The sequence below is a fragment of the Chiloscyllium plagiosum genome, chromosome 34, assembly GCF_004010195.1.
Source record: "Chiloscyllium plagiosum isolate BGI_BamShark_2017 chromosome 34, ASM401019v2, whole genome shotgun sequence".
Lineage (NCBI taxonomy): Eukaryota > Metazoa > Chordata > Chondrichthyes > Orectolobiformes > Hemiscylliidae > Chiloscyllium > Chiloscyllium plagiosum.
The window spans coordinates 23,267,492-23,278,830 of NC_057743.1; positions in this window are offsets into that span (position 1 = coordinate 23,267,492).

Here is an 11,339-nt window from a genome sequence, read left to right on the forward strand (position 1 = left end):
TCTGTCATTCATACTTTAACAGATTATGAGGCGAGGTGAGTTTTTCTCAGGGCTATGGTTTAATTAGCAGAAGGGTTTACCGCCATGTCATAACAGTCTGGGGGCTCAGGTCCATGATTCGAACAGGTTTAGACAGATCCGGTCTTAGATTTGGACAGATTTGAATAGATTTGGTGTAGCAGATATAAACATTTGCCGATTAGTATCTTAAATCCTTAAATAAAACATAGGTGAGATAATTTGTTTAATTTTGTTTACTTGTGGTTGGTTAAAGAGAAATGGCTCTTAAAATTGCTAAAGAGGTTCTGGGGTTTGAAGATGATTCCCAAATTTGCCCAGAAAATTTAGAAAGACAGAAAAAGGCCATACTTTTAGAATTAGCAAAAAGGTTAGAATTGGGTTTAATCAAGGACAAAAGTAAAACTGAAATGTGTCAGAGAATGGGTGTGTCAGAGAAACAGACAAGTGCAGTCGAGTTAGAAAACCTTAAACTGCAATTGAGGAAAATGGAGTTTAAAGATAAAGAAAGGGAGAGAGAAGAGAGAGGAAAAAGAAAGGGGCAGAGGAAGAGGTGAAAGAGAGAAGGTTCTTAGCTGAGCAAAGAGAGAGAAGAAAGAGAAAGAAAAGAAAAGGAGAGAGAATTTGAACTTCAGAAGTTGCAACTTAGTCAGGAAATTCAAGTTAATAGGATGGAAATGAAAAGCGAAGGTAGTGATATATACAAATATGTTAAAACACTGCCACATTTTGATGAGAAAGATGTCAAAGCCTTCTTTATTTCTTTTGAAAAAATTGGCTAGGCAGATGGAGTGGTCAGAGGACTTATGGGTAATGCTAGTTCAGACTAAACTGGTAGGCAGAGCTAGTGAGATATTTGCAGTGTTTTCCAATGAGGGTTCAAGAGATTATGAAGGGGTCAAACAGGCTATTTTAAGTGCTTTGGTACCAGAAGCATATAGACAGCAGTTCAGAAACGTAAAGAAGGAACCACGTCAGACTTACGTTGAGTTTGAAAGAATTAAACATAGTAATTTTGATAGATCCTATTTTTAAGGCCCGCATCCATGAGGCTGTAAGAGAGACTATTCTGCTGGAGGGGTTCAAAAATTCACTTCCAGAAATGATAAGAATTCATGTGGATGAACAAAGTTCATGAAGTGAGAACAGCAGCAGAGTTAGCAGATGAATATACAGTGGTGCACAACCAAAGTTTAGCTTCTGGCAAGAATTTCATCCTGTCAGTGATAGAAATTGGGAGAAGGGGAGATCCTACACTACAAAACCAAAGAGTAGAGAACACTGGAATTGTTTACCACAGGATAAAAATGAAGCCCAAGAGGGTGAAAAGGAGGTGAAAGGCCTTAGGTGTTTCCACTGTGGTAAAGTGGGACATGTAAAGTTACAATGCTAGTTGTTAAAGAAAGGCACTGTGGGAAAAGATGTGGTAAAAGAAGCTAAGCCAGTGGCACTGGTGAAAGTAGTGAAAGATGCCCCAAGAATAGTTGAGGAGCTGCAGAAGAGTGCAAAGCCTAGGCACGGGCTGGGTATGGAGTCAGTGCCAGATCTCCAGAAAGAATTTGCCTTTGTGGGTAAAATTTACTCAAAGAACAGGGGAAGAAGGGCAATAAGTTTTAATTTTGAGAGATGCAGGATCTAATCAGTCTCTAATCGTAAGAGATGAATGTATTTTCACTTTCTCTGACATGTTACCTGAGAGAGTGGTAATTTGTGGTAGATGGACAGAAATTTAGCGTTCACCTCTGTACAGTCAAGTTGGAGTGCCAACTTGAGACTGGGGAAGTAGCATTGAAAGTGGTTGACAGAATGTCAATTCCAGGAATATAGTTTGTTCTTGGGAATGATTTAGCAGGATCCAAGGTGGGACTGAAACTCTTTGTTGTGGAGAAGCCAAAGGAAGACCAGAGAACTGAGGAGTTAAAAGAAAAATACCCTGGAATTTTTCCAGACTGTGTAATAATAAGATCCCGCTATCATAAGTCACAGCATGAAGCAAAAAGTAAAGAGAAAGACAAAGGAGTTGGGGTTCAGTTAGCAGATACCCTGTTTGATGTAATGATGCAGGAAAACCCTGAACAGGCAAAGGGTCAGACAGAAGTGTTTAGTCCTGAAAGGCTAATGGACATATATCTTTTATTGTCTCATCTTTCTGTTATATGTTGGTGCATACTCAGAAAAGGAGTCCGAGAATATTCCTGAGGGTTATTATCTAAAAGATAGAATCCTAAGACAAAAATGGAGACCACGGCAGGTTAGTGCAGAAGAGAAATGGGCAGACATGCACCAGATTGTGTTGCTGGTAGCATACAGACAGCAAGTGTTACAGGTAGCACGTGAACTACCAGTAGGAGATCACCTCAGTCTACGAAAAACTCAGGCTAAGGTACAAAAACATTCTATTTGCCTAGAATGTGGTTAACTTTTGCTGTACATGTCATACATGCCAAATGTGGGTAAGCCACAGGCAGTCATAAAACCAGTACCTTTGTTGTCAACTCTTGCATTCAAAGAACCTTTCACACAGGGTATTATATTGACTGTGTAGGTCCATTGCCAAGAACTAAAAGTGGGAATCAGTACCTGTTAACCATAATGGATGTGTGTATCAGATTTCTGGATGTAATTCCATTGAGGAGTATTAAGGCAAAAAGGTTGGTAGAGGAGTCAGTATCTTTCTTCACTCTGTATGGGCTGCCCAGAGAGACACAGTCAGACTAATGGTCTAATTTTACTGCTAGTCTGTTTAAGGAAGTCATGGATAGCTTAGGTATACAGCACTTTAAATCAAGTGCATATCATCCTGAATCACAGGGAACTTTAGGAAGGTGGCATCAGACCCTGAAGACTATGTTGAGAGCACACTGTCAGCATTACCCGAATGATTGGGATAAAGGTATCCCATATGTATTGTTTGCCACTAGAGATGACCCAATGGAATCTACTCGGTTTACTCCCTCCGAATTAATATTCAGACATGAAGTGAGAGAGCCTTTGAAATTAATTAAAGAGAAATTGACAGGACCGAAGTCGGAGATTTCATGCTTGGATTTTGTATCAGAGGTGAGGGAGAGATTAAATCATATCCCTTCAAAACCAGGTTTAGTGGTCCCTATCAAATTAACAAAAGGTTGAGTCAGGTAAACTATCTGGTAAAGATGCCAGACAGGAAAAACTGTGTAGGATATGTCATCTAAATAGGTTAAAACCTTATTATAATAGGGAGAAGGAACTGAAGAAACAGGTGCTAGTTACTGCCCTGCAGAGTGAGGAATCTAATCCAGATGTCATGGAGTTTGATATGCTTCAAAATATGTTAAAAAATAAGGAAGTCCTTAATGAGTGGGATAGGTTAGTGAACTATCTGTTTCAGGAGCAAAGAACACAGTTGAAAGGAATGTTGCAGCGATATGAGAACATTTGCCAGAATAAGATGGGGAAGACTAATGCTATTGTGATGAGGTAGACGTAGGAAATACTATTCCGATAAAACACCCCTACAGTCTTAATCCTTTCAAAGTCACACAGGTCCAGAAGGAAGTGGATGCGATGTTCACAAAGATATCAACAAACCAAGTCAGAGCGAATGGAGTTTGCCGATTGTGTGTGTTCCCAAAACCTGATGGAACTCAACAAATTTGTGTGGTCTATTGGAAGTTCAACACCATAACAAAATTGGTCTCACACCCAATACCAAGATTGAAGGACTGTTTACAGAAAGTTGGACAAGCCAGATACATGACAAAGTTGGAATTACCACGTGGTTATTGGCAGGTACCTTTATCAGAGAAAGTGAAAGAAATTTCTGTGTTTGGAATCCCAAATGGGCTATATCAATTCAAAGTGATGCCCTTTGAAATTAAAAATGCACCAGCCACATTCCAATAACTCATGACCAGAGTTGTGGCTGGGTTAACAAACTGTGCAGTCTATCTGGATCATGTAGTGATCTTTAGTAAGTAATGGAAATATCACGTGGTACAGTTGGCAGAGCTTTTTAAACGATTAAGAGGAGCAAACCTGGTAATAAACTTAAAGAAAACAGAATTTTCAAAGGCAGAGGTGATGTTCTTGGCACATAACATTGTTCATAGAAGATTTGCCCCCAAGGAATGCCAAGATAAAGATCACCAAGGAATTTCCACGTCTGACCTCGAAGAAAGAAGTGCTTCGATTTTTGAGACTAAGTGGATTCTGCCAGAGGTTTGTTCTGAACCTCAGCAATGTAGTGGCACCACTGATAGATTTACTGAAGAAGTACACAAAATGTCGGTGGACCGAACAATGCCAGGAGGCATTTGACAATTTAAAAGCAGTACTAACCGCACACCAGTTTTAGTGACACCAAATTTTTTGGAACCCTTCAAAGTTGCAATCGATGCTAGTGATATCGGAGTTGGAGCTGTACTGCTACAGGAAGATGATGATGGAATTGAATGGCCAGCTGGTTACTTCTCAAAGGAACTCAACCCCCACCAGAGAAAATACCCTACCATCGAAAAGGAATTATTGAGTTTGGGACTGGCCTTACAAATTTTAATGTTTATGTGATGAACAATGTGGTGGAGACAGTTCTGTACAAACTTCTTACATTCTTACAGACAAGAATGAGACTATTTTGTTGAAGTCTTATGTTACAGACTTTTAATGTACAAATTGTACACGTTGTGGGTTGTAAGAATGTGATAACATGTATTATCACAGATTTAATGGATAAAGTATAAATAAGATTGAACAGAAAGCAATGTTATGTATGTGTGTGAAAATTAATATGAACTTAGATTAATATCCTACATATTTCATTGTAATGGGGTTAAGAATTAGAAAAAAAGCCATTTTTTCATTATGATGGTTCTTTTATTTTCTTAAGCGGAGAGGTGTTTTGAAGATGTATAATGTACTTTCAGGAGTGTAAATGCTATTTTGTACTGAGAGCCTGCAGGGACCTGTCATATGTCTAACTAGCAATCTCCAAGTGTACTGGAAAATTGAAAATATGTAACATTTGGCTGTGAAACAAATATCTAAGTCTTGGTTGCTATTTAACCAATCAGTTTAAATTATGCCCCAGGATACCAAAACTCAACTGATTTTGAATTTATTACATTGAACCAATGAGATGATCTGATGTTTGGGATATAAAGAAGCAGGCATTTTGAAAGTTAGCCAGAGAGAGAGAGACCAACTACCATCACCAGAGTAACTGACAGCAACACACACTCTCTATCAAAGGAACCTTTTTCATATGAAACATTCTTTGTGGTAAGGTGACCCAGAGACATCTACAGAGGAAGACAGAAGAAAACAGACACCGATGACAACGACAACCACAGTGTGGTTTTAAAATTAAGTTAACGTAATTTTAATACGGATTTTTATCAGAACAGTATATTGGTATAGAGCTAGAGGCAGATAATAAGCAGTTAAGAGAAAGGGAGTTTAGAGTTGTAAATGGTTCTTGCTTAATGTTCACTTTTAGAGGTAAAGAATAGTTTAAATAGTGGAATTTGGGAGTTCTCTGACATTCATACTTTACCAGATTACAAGGCAAGGTGAGCTTTTCTGGGGCTTTGGTTTAATTAGTAGAAGAGTTTACCACCTGCTAAAAACAATAAGCACAGTGAGGGTCTGGGCTACTTTCTTCAAATGTGTGAGGAGGTCTGGTCCATAACAGACTGGGGCTCTTTGTGGGATTTGTTCTATAGTTCTGATTTAGGATTAGGGTTGCTGAATTCAAAGGCAGCAAGTGGTAGGTGTTTTGTTCTGGGTACTGAATATGGTTGGTTTAAACAGTGCTTGGGATAACGATGGCTCTTTCAGTCACCAAGAATTTTCTGGGGGTGGAAGAAGTGAATTTGGGGGTTTTACCACAAGGTGATTAAGGCCAAGCTGCTGGAAGTAGCAGACTAGCTGAGGTTGGCGTTGCCTCCTTCTGTGATGAAAGGAGAGATAATTGCAGCAATTGCTCAGCATTTATATTTGCTGGAAACACCATCAGAATCTTTAGAGAGCTAAAGTTCAATTGAAAATGAAGCAGCTTGAGTTAGAGGTAAAAGACAAGGAAAGGGCAACAGAAATGAAATAATTTGAATTACAATTAAAAGCAGGGTGAAGAGAAAAAGAACAAATCACTTTAGAAGAACAAAATGAAAAATAACAAATTACTTTAGCAGAACAGAAAGAGGAAGAGAGAAAAAAGGAAAGAGGGAGTTTGAACTTCAGAAAATTGGCACTTAGACAGGAAAGTCAGCTTAAAAAGATGGAGATGAAGGCTGAAGGAAAGCTTAGTGAGGAAGAGAGTGAGGATGAGCAAACCCATGGTAACCAAAGGCCTGGTGGGGATCTGTTTAAATATATTCAAGCATTGCCTAAATTTGATGAGAAAGACGTGGAAGCCTTTTTCATCTCATTTGAAAAAGTGGCTAAACAAATGCGGTGACCAGTCACCACGTAGGTTTGTTGGTCCAAACAAGAATTGTGGAAGAGCTAGTGAGGTACTCACATCACTATCAGAGGAGGTATCTGGAGCATGTGAGGAAAGTCATCATAAGTGCACATGAGCTTGTGCCAGAAGCTTACAGACAATGTTTCAGGAATCTAAGGAGGGACTCTGGTCAAACCTACCTTGAGTTTGAAAGGATCAAACAAAGTATTTTTCATAGGTGGATAAGGGCATTAAAAATAGAGCAAATCTATGATGCTTTTAGAGAGACAATTATTTTGGAGGTGTTCAAAAGTTCAGGTGTAGTGAGAACTCATGTGGAAGAGCAGAGAGTTAAAATGGCAAGATTAGCAGCTGAAATGATTGATAATTGAGTTGGTCCATAAATCAAAGTTTGGCTTCCAAAATCAATTTCAATCTGTGAGGGATAAAAATTGGGGAAAAGAGAAATCCTCGCGAGGAAAAGGAAAGGTAGATCTTGGTGAAGATTATAAGGATGAATTACCACAGGATAAAAAGAAAATCCTTGAAGGGGAAAGAGAAGTTAGAAAGCTCCGGTGTTTTCACTGCAGCAAAGTAGGTCACATGAAAGCACGGTGTTGGTGGGTTAGGAAAAGCACTAGGAAGCTAGATGTAGCAAAACAGGATAAGCCAGTGAGTTTTGTTGGAGTTGAAAACACAGTGGAGGCTATAAAGCTGCATCAGAATGTGCAGGTTGGAGGTTAGTTAAGGAGGAAATGCCAGATCTTCTTAAACTTTACCTTCGCAGGTATATGGTTTATGTGCATAGGCCAGGAGCAGCAGGTAAAGAGATCACAATATTAAAGGATACAGGATCCTTTCAATCTGTGATGTTGAAAGATGAGGAGATATGTACTACTGAAGGACTTCTGCCAGAAAAGGTGCTAACAACGGGAACTCACAGTGAGACAAGTAGTGCTCAATTATGTAAAGTGAGATATAGTGTCAAGTGCACAGTAAGTCGTGGTACGAGTATGATACAAACTCTCAGCTCCAGGATACAATTTGTCCTTGCTAATATTATAGTTGGTTTACAGGTAGCAGTGCTGCCTACTGTGTTTGAAAAGCCAATGGAACCTCAGGCAACTGAACTATTGGAGAACACATATCCTGGGATTTTTCCGAACTGTGTGATAACTAGGTCACAAAGTCACCAGTTGAAACAGGAGAGATCAAAGAGTACTGATAAGCAAGTTGAGGTGTACTTAGCAGAGACCTTGTTTGATCAGATGGTTGACACAACCAGGAGCAGATAGATGACAATGCAGACATCTTTAGCTCAGATAAATTAATTGAGTTATAGCAGAAGGTTGAAAATGTAAAGACTTGTATCAAAAGGCATACACAGAAAAAGGAATGTATCCCTGAATGTTATTATCTTTAAAATGATGTCTTAATGAGGAAATGGAGACTATTCAGGCATATTCAGGCAGATAAGAAATGGGCAGAGATTAATCAAGTCATATTGCCAGTGGGTTATAGAAAGGAGGTGTTGTGAGTGGCACATGAGCTACCACTAGGGGGTCATTTAGGAGTGAGGAAAACACAGGCTAAAATACAAAAGCATTTTTTACTGGCCTGGACTGCACAAGGGTGTCATTGAATTTTGCCAGACATGTCATACATGTCAGGTAGTTGGAAGACCACAGGCAGAAATACAACCTGCACCTTTAATACCTGTTCCTGCATTTGAGGAAACTTTTCCAAGAGTCTTAATTGATTGTGAAGGACCACTTCCTAAAACAGAAAGTGGGAATCAGTATTTGTTAACAATAATGGGATGTGTCCACTAGATTTGCAGAGGCTGTTCCATTATGCAGTATCCCAGCTAAAAGGATTGGAGAGGAGTTACTTAAATTTTTTCACTAGATACGGACTACCCACAAAGATACAACCAGATCAAGGGTCAAATCTTACCTCAAAGGTATTCAAAAAAGTTGTGGACAGCTTAAGAACAAAACAATTCGAATCTACTGTGTACCATCCAGAATCACAAGGAGCGCTAGATAGGTGGCATTAGACATTAAAGACCATGTTGAGGGCTTATACTCAAGACTATCCAGATGATTGGCATAAGGAAATTCTGTTTGTGCTTTTTGCGATCAGAGATGCATAAAATGCATTGACCAAACTCAGTCCACTTGAATTAGTTTTTGGGCATGAAGTGAGAAGACTGCTAAAATTGATTAAGGAGAAATTGGTAAGTCAGAATTCAGAGACCACATATTTGGACTGTGTCAAATTTTCAGGAACGATTAAATAAAGCAACCAAATGGACTGTATCAGTTTAAAGCCATGCTATTTGATATGAAAAACACACCAGCCACATTTCAGAGATTAACCAACAAGGTCATTGCCGGATCACCGAACTGTGTCATGACATATATATAGATGACCTGATGATTTTTTGTCATACATGGAAAGAAAATTTGCAATGTTTATTGAACTTGACCGATCGACTTTGGAAGGCAGGCTTGGTGATAAATCTGGCTAAAAGTGAATTTGCCCAAGCCCAAGTCACCTTCCTGGGCCATGTTATTGGACATGGACAAATGGCCCCACGGGATGCAAAAACAAAGGTATTTGGGGAGTTTCCCATACCATCGACAAAAAGCAGTACTATGGTTCCTGGGATTGAGTTGATTTTATTGAAAATTCATACCAAAGTTTAGCGTGTGGCTGCTCCAGTTACTGAATTGCAATTATTGAACAAAAAATGCTTCATTTTAATTAGGATATTCTTGTAAATCTCAGGAGCTCACTCCAAGGATTTACTTCAGTGCATCCCACAAAAATAATCTTGATGACCCCATCTTCCCATAGTTAATGTATTCCACGCATAGTTTTGAATTAAATGTGGCTTGTGTCCATGGTTTTAAAGTACAGAATTTTCTGAACTGTTGGAGATCTTTCAATCCTTATACTAGGCACAATTCTTTGTTTCTAAGTGAACTCCAATGGTAATGACTATGACAGGAAGTATATGCAAGTAATCAAACCTTGCAACTTCACCAATCACATCATTAATATAAATTTTCAATTCAGTCAGCAAAATGGACAATTATAGAGTCATAGAGTCATACCACACAGAAGCAGATTCTTTGGTCCAACTAGTGCATGCTGACCATAATCCCAAACTAAACTAGTCCCATCTGCCTATGCTTGGCCTGTATCCCTACAAACATTTATTGTTCATGTACTTATCTAAATGCTTTTTAAAAAATAACTGCTCGCATTCACCACTTCTTCTGGAAGTTCATTCCACACACAAACCACTCCCTGCGTAAAATAATTGACCCTCATGTCTTTTTAAAATCTTTCTCCTCTCACCTTAAAAATATGCCCCCAGTCTTGAAATCCCTACCCTTTTGTTCTGCTACCCATAATAAAAGACTTCCACTAGGTTTCTCAATGAACTCTTAATAATCTGCTTATTGTAACACAGAAATTATTCAAGTAGCAAACACTGGTTGACATTTAAACTATAATCCAGAATCAGAACTATATTCCCTTATCTGAAACAGATACACTCACGCAACACAAATACAGCTGGCTCTGCAGGGATGATGGTTATTTAAAAAAAGGGAAAAAAACACCTCTATTGGGCCCAGAAAGGAATAAAAGAATTTGATGACTTCTCATGATTTACAAAGTTTCTTGCTGACAAAATCAATTGCTGACAGCTATAGTCTGCTGGAAGATCTTCAGTTTGTTACCAAACTGGATCCAAGTCATTGGAAAGTGGCCACAGTTTAGCTTTTCAGGTTTTATAGTGTTGTTAGAAAAGCTGATATTTGGAAAGTTTTTTTTTCTAGGTCCCTCAATAAGCATGAGAAGGAGGGAGAGACTTACAGCTCCTGAGGTTACCTTTCTCACTGACTACTCAGCTTGTTGAAAACAGAAAAGGAAGTACAGAAAGGGTTTCTAGGCAACTATTAGCTTAGAAGCCCCATGGTCTTTTAAAAGCCAGCTTTTTTTCCCAGTAATATAGGGCCATTAACCCCACATCTTAACTCCCTGAAAACTGTGTTTGCCTTTCCTCCAAAGTTATTGTCTTTAAGCAAACAATGGATAGACCACAACACAAACTATTGACTTAATATCCAGGAAACTAATGGTAAAACAATCTTTCTGAATCTTCCAGATTTTTCATATAGTCCATAAATATGCATGTCTATTCCAAACAGAAACTACAGGCATTCACACACCTGGAGTTTGTAACTGTTACTTTAATGTTTCTGACACCAGGATTTGCAGAGGGGTCAGAATTAAGTTGGTTCATGTGTGCAATTCGTGCTCGAGTGATCACTGATCAGATCTCAAGTCACAAAAGTTTATTACATCATGTATTTTACTATAGATTACTTACAGTGTGGAAACAGGCCCTTCAGCCCAACAAGTCCACACCAGCCCTCCGAAGAGCAACCCATTCAGACCCATTTCTCTACATTTACCCCTTCACCTAACACTACAGGCAATTTAGCATGGCCAATTCACCTAACCAGCACATCTTTGGACTGTGGGAGGAAACCGGAGCACACTCACGCAGACATGGGGAGAATGTGCAAACTCCACACAGACAGTTGCCCAAGGCGGGAATTGAACCCGGGTCTCTGGCGCTATGAGGCAGCAGTGCTAGCCACTGTGCCACCATGCCGCCCAAACAGAAACTACAGGCATTCACACACCTGGAGTTTGTAACTGTTAATGTTTATACTTTTTGAATTAGCTCTAAAGGATAGATTTGGAGATTTGGGTAAAGGTACTGTTAAAGTAAAAGAGTCCTTGATGTGTCACTTTCAGTTGGAATCCTTCACATCAAAGAACATTCTAAATTTCAATTTTGAAAATAGGGACATAG